The following is an 11,798-nucleotide window of genomic DNA, read 5'->3' as shown; positions in this document are numbered from 1 at the left end:
TGCTAACGTTACCATGTGGCCCCCGGGGGCCCGGCCCGGCCCGGCCCGGGGCCCCATGACTGTACATCACACTGTTATTAAAACATAAACCCTGCTTGAACCCTGTAGCCCAGCGGTTCCAGGCTGAACCCTGTATGCCAGTAGTTCCCCAAAAAGAGACGTTTGCCCAGGTCCCCAAACCAGTGAAACAGCAGATAAAAGCTCCTCCACACATCCCTGAACAAATCTTTGTGTGATGGGAACTTAAAAAAATATTCAAATTTCTTAACCACTTGAACCCTATATAGCATCCCCATTCTGGGCAGACCATTTGCCAAAAAAAGGCACACACAACACAACACAACACAACACAACACAACACAACACAACACAACACAACACAACACAACGCATTGCAGAGATGTATGGGCTATTTTCGACGGAGACTGAAGATGTTTGGTGTAGAGCGGAAAAGAGCAGACCAAGTACAAAATACACATCCTGAATCCAACACTGATGGATGAAACAAATCAGCTATCTATGAAATCTATGGAAAATTGTATAAAAACGATTTTATGCAATATGATGTAGTGGCGGTCCCTGCTTCATCTGTGTCTCAGCTAAGGTCCTTGGACTGAAAAATATTGAAGACCCCTTGTTTAGTTAGGACAGTAGTACCTACGGTATCTCTCTCTCACTCTCACTCTCACTCGCACTCTCTCTCTCTCTCTCTCTCTCACTCTCTCTCTCTCTCTCTCTCTCTCTCTCTCTCTCTCTCTCTCTCTCTCTCTCTCTCTCTCTCTCAACACTTCAAAGCTCATCACAGCATAAAGAACGTCCATCACACACAGAATGGAAGCTTCTCCAGTGTCACAGATCACAGATCTTCAAACACATCACAACCTTCATGTTCTCCTCAGCCGTGAGGTTACTGGAGGTCATGTAACATTGTTGTTCCCTTGTACTGCAACTGTAACTGTAACTGCAACGCACAGCACAGCCCTATCTTTGTGGTAATGGTTCCAAATGTAACCCATTTAGCCCTGAAAAATACCTCAAAAGGTTCTAAATCCTATCGGTGTTCTGAAAAAACATATGTACGGTATGTTTCTAAGATCAGTGGTGCTAAAACCTTTTAAGGTCAAGAACATAGTGTAGTAGGCAATATGACTGCCGACCCCCATCTCAAAATACTGAAGCCAAGATTTAAGAAAGTTTGCTTATAGTTAAAGGTTTGCACATATTTTCATGATTTTTCCGAAATAGCAGATCTACAAGCTCACAGCGCAGCACGTGCAGTGTGGCACTTGGTTCCGCACTGTGAGCTTGTAGATCTGCATTTTCTTTTATATTTAAAGCATAAAATATTGATTAAAGTGAAAATCTAACGTATAAAGATGTGTTCCCGCTATAGTGGGTTCCACCTTCATGACTTGACACCACCATCTCTAACATCTTCTATTAGTTACTGGTTCTCAACCTGGGGTCTGGGGACCCCCAGGGGTGGTGGTTCCAGGGGGTCCCCAGCAGCTAAATGAGTGATAATCTACAACCAAATGGACCTTCACAGGTCTGTAACAGAACAATGTACACACGACTCACACACACTGAAATTAAAACGGCTGGTGTTACGTCACAATGTAATGGAGTATCTATCTTTAAGAGAATGTGATGTCACACTGTGCGTCGAAGGTAAACCTCACAAGATGGCGCCACCTGTCAGTTGATCTCTAGATCAGTGGTTCTCAACCTGTGGTTCATGGACCACTGGTGGTACGCCGAGCCCCCCTCTGTAGGTACACAGAGGAGTCTCCCAAAAAAGAAGAAAAAAATACAGGCCTCAGTGGAGTGAAATATTTATACTATCCTGCAGGTTCTTCTTCTGACTAGCAATTGGTTGAAACAGGCTCTCCAGCCGTGCTGAAATGAACATGACATCACACCTAGCTGATAATAGAAGTTCACAGACATATAGCTAAATCTGGCCGATGGCCCAGTCATCAAATTATTGACTTCGCCACAAAAAACTGTCCATGAATGCTAGGAATAAATGGTCCTCCTGTGTTAAATGTGCACAGCTGAATAGGATGGGGTAGGTCTGCACCCAACATCAGTTATTATGGTGGATATTGTAGAGACAGATATTTTCTGAGGTGGTTCTCGGTGGAAAAAGGTTGAAAACCACTGCTCTATACTTCTCCTCCAGCCACATGCAACACCCAGAACACCACATGTGCTCACATGGAGTTATGACTTTCATAAACACATCCAGTGGTTTGAATTTCAATAAATACATAAATAATTGATAGAAAGCATCAGCCTCTGATGAGGAGGTCTGATCATACCAACATACAGCAGGTCACATGACCGTCATCATCACCATCATCATCATCATCATCATCATCATCATCACCATCATCATCATCATCCCCACTATGCCATGTGACCAAAATACAAAGTAAGTAAATGAAGGAATTAGGAATTGGAATTAAAGAAGGAAGGAAGGATGAGAATCCTGCAGATTCTCATCTCATCCTCCTCATGTTCAAAGTTGATTACACTGAAGTGTCAACACCTGATATACTGTGTGTACACACACACACACACACACACACACACACACACACACACAGAGAGAGAGAGAGAGAGAGAGAGAGAGAGAGAGAGAGAGAGAGAGAGAGAGAGACTTAAATCACTGATGCGCATTGATCACCCGTGCGCGCAGATCCGCACATCATGCACTAGGCCTACACTTTAACATTATGTTACTTTACATTGCATTAGAGCAGAAATATTACGTTTAATAGAATATAAAAACAAAGTTGCGCATGCACTCTCTTAGGCTATATAGCTATTTATGTTATCTGTCTACAGCCCACGAATACCAAACAATAGATGATATTGTTGTTGATCATAACGGTAGTTTGTTGTTTAGGGAAAGCGTAGGGAAATGAGATGAGACATGTGTGTCTCATAGTCATTTGAATATTCTTCAATGACACGGTGACGTCACCAGGTAAACTTCCTGTGTAGGTGAAACAACACAGCAAGCTGAACCTTCGCTGTCAATTTAAATTAATTAATACTAACTTTAACTTTTAACAAAGCGCGTGGGATAAAGTGGTCGCAATGCGAGGACAATAAACGGTTGTAATCAATGATGTGACTTTGAACTACAACAGGATGTGTTTATTGATTATTATGGGTCATTAAACACAAGAGGAATATTCACTGGATGTTTGGACGGTCTTTGAAGTGAAAACACGTCAACAATTCAGCGCAAGGTGGGAGGAGAGAACAGATCTCCAAACAACCAACAGAACCACGGAACAGCAGGTGAGTCACTGTTTGGTTCTGGTCTGGGTTCAGTGGTGGAAAGATTACTCTCATTTTTACTTGAGTAAAAGTATCAATGCTGTCCGTTACAAAAAGTCCGGAATTCAAAATGTAGGCCCAATTGAGTAAAAGTATGAAAGCGTTGGCATAAAAATGTACTTAAAGTACAAAGAGTAAATATAAAAAAAATGATGTTTGAAAATAGCAGATCGGCTATTTCAAATAGCCACGGTATAAAATAGGGCTAAAGTGGTTAGGCCTATGTTTAATAATATTATAATGTATATCTGCATATAAGTAAAAAAGTATTGGAAATTGGAAATACCCAAGTAAAGTACAAATACCTCAAAATTGTACTTAAGTAAATGTACTCTTTTATGGGTGCGGTGCCTTATATTTACTTTATGATTACAGTCAGGTGTGTGTGCTTTGGTTTGGTTTGCTGGCATTAAATCATCAGATTTATGAGATTTTAAATATTCATAAAACATGATGTATTTGAACAGAGTGTGGGTCCATTTGGTTACATGTGTAGCCTTACACATTGTTTGAGTTTATAGTTTACAAACGACTCAGTGCGAGAACCTCGTGTATATTTTATATCTATCTGCTGTTGATTTTGAACTGTGTGCGTGTGTGTGTGTGTGTGTGTGTCAGGGTTGTCAACATTGGACTGTCAGAATCCAGGAGATTTATTTTTGGGGGGCGCGCGGAACTCCCCAACCGGGGTCTGGGGGGTCCTCTCCCCAAAACGTATTAATAGATATTTTTTCCTGTGTTCTGTTGAATTTTGTGCATGTTTGATACATTTATCAGGCTTACTTTACTAGCATGGGTACAATTTCAGCCTTAAAATGCCAAATGTTGTTGTACAGATTTGATGACTGAAGCAAAAGGACATCTTTAATAATGATTTCTCATCTTTAAGTCATTACTTAAGTGAATATCTGTATGATCTTTCTTGCATGCATTGCCCCCACCCCTAAAGCGGGGGGTCTGGGGGTCCTCCCCCAGAAAAATTTTAACATAGTAGATGTAATTTCCTGTGTTCTGGTGAATTTTGGGAGTTTGATACAAAATCCAGGAGAAATCCAGGAGATTTGCCAATCCAGGAGACTCCCAGGAGAGGGGTTCAAAATCCAGGAGACTCCTGGGAAATCCAGGAGAGTTGACAGGCCTGGTGTGTGTGTGTGTGTGTGTGTGTGTGTGTGTGTGTGTGTGTGTGTGTGTGTGTGTGTGTGTGTGTGACGCCCACATGCTTGCGGTTTGCACTCATTTAAGTCTCAGTTTAAGGACTTCAGTGTCTCCAGATTACAGATTGTTATTTTATAACAGTCATGCACATTTACAAGCAGTTTACAGTTGTGCATTTTTTTTCTTTCTCCAGAAATGGTTGAAAGGGCGTTTTTATGAGTAGGCCTATTTTATTGGTCACTGCTGTTGGTTGGCTGTTTGTTGGATGCTGGACTTTATGGAAGCTTATATATATATATATGCATAATTAAGTTTGTTGCATTTTAACAAATGTTCATGAACATTAATTTGATAAAACATATTCTATTATTTTCTCGACTCATTTTTGCCTCACAAACTGCAGTCTGTGTGTTGCGGCCTTAAAGGATCTTGTTTAAAAACGAAAATCTGCCTAATGATGACAGGTATGCAGGTTTCTGAACTGCACACAATGACACACTGGCACAATTTAAGGTCGGTCTCCTGTTAACTTCAGTTTGTCAAATATTGGATTTTTGTCTCAGGAATGTGAAGAAAAAAATCTCCATGAATATCAAGGCTTGATGGGAACGAGAGATTGATATTTATGAAAAAGGTATTTTTGGGGAGACATATTAATTTCTACTTTAGCCCCAAAGTTGGTTGACCGGAGTCCTATTTTCTGTTTTCGTTCTACGTCAAATATCTTCACAGAAATATAGCAGATTTCTAACCTCATTATTTATGAGCTCACGAGTTATGATCTTATATAGATCTGCTATTTCTATGCATGCAGAATTCAGACGCTGCAGGGTTTTAAGTCAAAACATACTGTATATTCTATTGTTAACATTTGACGTGTATTTTATGTTTTTTTGTGGACTAATCTTTAGCCTCACAATCTGCAGTAGCGTTACGTGGTGTAGGCGTTAAAGGCTTAAAAGCCAACGTGTTGTAATATTTATTCAACATATACGTGTTGTAATATTTACTCAACATATTACATGTTGTAATGTTTACTCAACATATTACATTATTACATTGAACCCATTTCTCAGATCATCTTTCTGTGTCATCAGCTGCATGTCCCAGCCTCATCCAGCATGAAATCTCCACCCATGTTTCATAAGAAAAGCTATTCAGATAAATGACTCATAATAATATTAATAATAATAATACCATCAATAATTACTGTTTATCCTCTACTTTTAGTGCTGACTTAATGTTGCTTCACTTCATGTTTTAATGCTTGGATATAAACTATAATTGGAACGAGTTTAGTAATGTGTAACAGGAGCTCAAAAGAACTCCTCTTAACCCTGTGTGTGTGTGTGTGTGTGTGTGTGTGTGTGTGTGTGTGTGTGTGTGTGTGTGTGTGTGTGTGTGTGCGTGTGTGCGTGTGTGCGTGTGTGTGTGTGTGTGCGTGTCCTGAAGCAGACCGCACAAAGCCCTGCCGTCAGCGTGTTTCTTTGACGGACGTAGCAGAGCTGCTGTTATCAGAGATGCTAATCTTTAACCTAGAACTCAAAGAAAACCTGTGTGTGTGTGTGTGTGTGGGGGTGTGGGTGTCTGTGCACGTGGGTGTGAGTGTGTGTGTGTGTGTGTGTGTGTGTGTGTGTGTGGAGGAGGGGAAAGGGGCACGTTTGCCCTATGTGCTCCCAGGCTGTGAAAAGTGCCCAGCTCACCAAGTCTGTCAGACAGAGAACAGAGGGTGTGTGTGTGTGTGTGTGTGTGTGTGTGTGTGTGTGTGTGTGTGTGTGTGTGTGTGTGTGTGTGTGTGTGTGTGTGTGTGTGTGTGTGTGTGTGTGTGTGTGTGTGTGTGTGTGTGTGTGTGTGTGTGTGTGTGTGTGTGAGTGAGTGTGTGAGTGTGTGGGAGTGAGTGTATCAGGAATGTGTGTGCGTGCAGATAGACTAAAGTGAGGCATGTGAAAAGGAGGGTTTTCTATCTCAGCTCCATTTCAACAGCGTTAAGGAGCTGCGTTCAGGAAAAGCACCGCAGCCATTTAACAGCAAAATAAAAACACGCCGCGTTGAAGTGAGCGCTCTCTCTGTGGGTCTGTGTTGAAGAAGGAACATGGTTGTATTGAAGGAACTCTCTCTCTCTCTCTGTGTGGGTTAGTGAAGGAACATGGTTGTATTGAAGGGAACTCTCTCTCTCTCTGTGTGGGTTAGTGAAGGAACATGGTTGTATTGAAGGAACTCTCTCTCTCTCTGTGTGGGTTAGTGAAGGAACATGGTTGTATTGAAGAGAACTCTCTCTCTCTCTGTGTGGGTTAGTGAAGGAACATGGTTGTATTGAAGAGAACTCTCCCACTTAGTGAAGGAACATGGTTGTTGTATCAAAGAGCCTGCAGCAGCTCGTATCCTGTCCCTAAACGTTTCCAACTGTTCCTCCTTCGTCTACTTTGTCCAAACATGTTTTCCTGCCTCTGAGAATCTGTCACGATCCCTCACAGCCTAAAACTACTTACAAATTGCACTGAGAAACGGTAGCCTTGACGGCCATGCTTTCTTTGTCTTATGCAAAGGTAATTCAGAAAGCATGTTATTTAGACATATAAGCAGCTATGGTTTACTTGCATACCTGGCATCCTTTCTATAGTTTCTATATTTCAATGTACATATTATTATTTTGATAGTATATTGTTTAGACTGATTCTTGGTTATAGTTTACTGAGATGCTACACTGTCTCTTTGCATTCTATGATCCTATAGTTTACTGAGATGCTACGCTGTCTCTCTGCGTTCTATGATCCTATAGTTTACTGAGACGCTACGCTGTCTCTGCATTCTATGATCCTATAGTTTACTGAGACACTACGCTGTCTCTGCATTCTATGATCCTTGACTGAGACGCTACGCTGTCTCTCTGCAATGCATTCTATGATCCTATAGTGTGTGTTATATGAGATACTTAAAGTGGTTCCTGTGTAAATAAGCTGCAAGGCTTTCTAGGATCTCCTTGTAGTTGACCTTGTACCAGTGATTTGTACTGTCATGAAACTGTACCTTTCTCTATTGTAAACTGCTAATAAACTCTTCAATCAATCAATAGTTTACTGAGGCACTACGCTGTCTCTCTGCATTCTATGATCCTTAAGTTTACTGAGACGCTATGCTGTCTCTCTGCGTTCTATGATCCTATAGTTTACTGAGACGCTACGCTGTCTCTCTGCATTCTATGATCCTATAGTTTACTGAGACGCTACACTGTCTCTCTGCATTCTATGATCCTATAGTTTACTGAGACGCTACGCTGTCTCTCTGCATTCTATGATCCTATAGTTTACTGAGACGCTACGCTGTCTCTCTGCATTCTATGATCCTATAGTTTACTGAGACGCTACGCTGTCTCTCTGCGTTCTATGATCCTATAGTTTACTGAGACGCTACGCTGTCTCTCTGCATTCTATGATCCTATAGTTTACTGAGACGCTACGCTGTCTCTCTGCGTTCTATGATCCTATAGTTTACTGAGACGCTACGCTGTCTCTCTGCGTTCTATGATCCTATAGTTTACTGAGACGCTACGCTGTCTCTCTGCGTTCTATGATCCTATAGTTTACTGAGACACTACACTGTCTCTCTGCGTTCTATGATCCTATAGTTTACTGAGACGCTACACTGTCTCTCTGCATTCTATGATCCTATAGTTTACTGAGACGCTACGCTGTCTCTCTGCGTTCTATGATCCTATAGTTTACTGAGACGCTACACTGTCTCTCTGCATTCTATGATCCTATAGTTTACTGAGACGCTACACTGTCTCTCTGCATTCTATGATCCTATAGTTTACTGAGACGCTACGCTGTCTCTCTGCGTTCTATGATCCTATAGTTTACTGAGACGCTACGTTGTCTCTCTGCGTTCTATGATCCTTACTACTGTAAGTCACCCTGGATAAACCCTAAACTGTACATTGATTCACCTCCTCAGAGTAAACAGAGACCAGGACGTCAAGGGCTTAATGGTTTAGTGGTTGTGTTTTCTCAGTTACAATCAGAATCAGGGTAACATGTTGTCCTGGTGTCGGAGCCGATTGTCTTCAGAGAGTTTTAATGAGTGTTATTGTTTACCGCCGCTGTGCAACAACGTATCCATTACCAGACCACAGCCAGCTCCTATTGTCAACCTCTTAGCCAATCGGAAGAGGAAGCCATAAACGCAACGATGTCACAACGCGCCATGGACCCGGTCCAGCACTGTCAGCCCGTTAGCCAATCAGAAGGTTTGGTGCTGTCAGCGTAAACACTGTGTGATGGAGAAGGAAATCAATGCATTCTGGGAGGCCTTTCCAAGTTGGCTCTCATGTGGTTTTTCATTGAGCTCCGAAGGCCTAGAATTATTGAATGCTTTAACCAGTGGAAAATAGCAGATCTACAAGCTCACAGCTTGTAGATCTGATATTTTTGAAAAAGTTGTGAAAATGTGTGCAAATCTTTGAATATATATGCATTTTTAAAGCAAACGTTTGGGGGGGGGGGGGGGGTCCCTGGAACTAAATATTTTTAGATGGGGGTCCGTGGCCAAATGAATATCAGTTTGGGGGTCCTTGACATGAAAAGGTTTGAGAACCACTGACAGAGTAGTCTCTCAAGAACAGACTAACTGAGCTCCAGTTAAAGTGAAAAGGACCTTTCCTTTGACGATGGCTGGCCAGATTGCTGACATAACATATGTTTTTCAAAAAAACCTTAGAAGGATTCAAAAGACACTCGCAGCTCGCACAATAATGTGGACCCTTTCTGTTAAATGTAATCCACTCCAGGTCCCGTCAACCAGAGTCCTGTTCTCTCATGCAGGCTTTCCCAACCTTTTATCTACCAGGGCACACTGTTCACAGCCAAAGATCCCAGGGCACACCTAGAAGGAGTGTGTGGCTATTTTCAAAATGTTTGCCTCTTACTTATATTATTTTACAACTTGGCCAATGTTTTACCAGTTTTTATAGTTAGTTGATTACTTTTGATGCAGTAATGGTCTTTTTTTCTTTTCTTTCTTGAGGTATTAAAAAGGTTTTAAAAGTCCTTAAATTGTGATTCCACTGTCAAATGTCAAACTGCACACCAAAGCATCTCAAAGGAACACCAAAGGTCCGCGGCCCAGTGGTTGGGAAACACTGCTCTAATGCATACATGGGCAACACGCGCGACTGCCTTGTCCATAATGTCCAAACTCCTGAACTTGAATGCAGCATCTTATGTTGAAAGAATTGTCCTCTCTGTGTAGAAATCCATGCCGTTACGCCACATCTCCAGTATTGACTTGATTGTTATGCTTAGTTTAGTGTGGTATCTGCAACGCGTTGTGAGCTTGGAGGTCTGCTATTTTCAATATTTTCACCAAAATATATATATCTTCTCAAAGAATTTTAAAAAGAGAAAATAAGAAAAAAAAAAGAGGAATAATGGGGGAAAACTTACGACATGTTCGCTGTGACGTAACGAAGGAAGAAACCTTCTAATGTCTTGACTATCCCATCAAGATATGGAACGAATTATTACACGTTATCACTTTTACCATTATTTTATGATTTAACGATCCAAAAGAGCTTGTAGATCTGCTATTCGTTTCAAAAATCCTGAACATTTGTGCAAGTCTTTGAATATTTTTCACCCGATTCTATAAATGTCGTTTTTCAAAAAACGCATGTTTCTAGGTCGGTGGTCTCCAAAACCTTCTCATGTCAAGGACCCCTAGAATCATTATGTATTTGGCCGCCGACCCCCATCTCAAAATATTATGTATCAAGGACCCCCTCCCCCAGAAGCAAATATTTGAGTTAGAAATGTTCACTTTAAAAAAAGATATATATAAAGATTTGCATTTGCAAGTATAAAATAATGATACTTAATGGACTATTTGACGCTGCAGCTTGGTTTCAGTAGGAGCATGTTTTTAATGATTGGCTTCTGACCAATGGAAAGGTTTGGGAGATTACGATCATCCTGGACAGAGAAATGCGTCCATGATGGCATCTATAGATGTTATACTGTAATAAATATATTGTAATGAATATAATGTAGCATTTTGTATGAAAACCGGCAGATCATGTCCGTCTGTCCGTGTGTCACACTCCATATAAGGCCAAAGACAGAATTCATGTGCCAGTGTGAATCGCAGCAAGCTGCCTCACACTGAGGATACAGGAGATAATCCATGGGCTTCATAACTGAAGAACCGTTGTTTGTCAAGGATACTTATTTACATACTTAGCTCTCTGCCTTAAAGGACCACTTCACCTCTGGGACAACCTGTGTTTTGATTGTGTCCCAAACAACAATAAAATAAGATCTGGTTGTCCCAGAGGTGACGTGGGCCTTTAAGGGTTGGCTTGGCTGCATGTGAGTCCCTGCTACTAGCGTCATCTCTAAGGTACATCAAGCTGCCTCGCTCTGTACGCAAACAGGAGATCAGCTCCTGACCTGTGGGCCTCATGGCTTTGGTAACTTACTCCCGATTGGGATTTTAAATGGCCATTTGGATCTCAGGGCTTTTCTTTAATGGTATGAAATCACACCAATCCACATTTTCATTTCGCAGTCAACCAAAAATGTTAAATTCTGCCATTATCTAGGTATTCACAGTAGAAACATCTTTGCTAATGTCTACTCTTACTAGTTCTCCAAAAAGTGCCAAGCATGAGCATACAATGAGTTGTGCTGTGTGTTGGTCCACATGTTCTGAATCTGAAGCCAAATGTTTTTTCTTTCTTTTTACTGAGACAAGGACATATGTATTAACACCAGTATTTACTTCCACACTTCTTTGTATTAACACCAGTATTTACTGCTACAGTTCTTTGCCAGTTTTCAGGAGGTTGGGATTTCTTTTAATTCCCAGAGTTGAACTAGCTGGGCCGCTCTTACTCCCCAGAGCCACTGGGGGCAGCGCTCTGCCTGGAGGAAGGCTGGCCTCTAAACTCCACTCTGGGAGCCGAAACAATGCTTTTTATTTATGGTGGGAAAGCAGCGATGTCGCCCTTCTGGGATGACTTTGAACGCTGTAATTAAGATACCAACAACAAGCCCGCTTGGGACGTAGCCTAGGATACGCCTTGTGATCGGGGTGTTTGGAGAGGTGATCGATCATAGATCGTAGTCATTTAGACTTTGTATTGTTTATAGACTGACGCTAGGTTCTTACCTGTGATCCTAGTTATGGAGTTGGTACGGTTACACCGTCTCTCTGCATGTGTAGAAAGACTTTGGATAAAAAGCATCTGATAAATGCCTAATTTGTAAAATGAACGACACGACTTGTAATATGTT

Source organism: Nannobrachium achirus (genome assembly GCF_963921795.1).
Source record: "Nannobrachium achirus genome assembly, chromosome: 4".
Taxonomy (NCBI): domain Eukaryota; kingdom Metazoa; phylum Chordata; class Actinopteri; order Myctophiformes; family Myctophidae; genus Nannobrachium; species Nannobrachium achirus.
The sequence above is the reverse complement of the archived record's forward strand: the minus strand, read 5'-3'. Positions refer to the sequence as shown.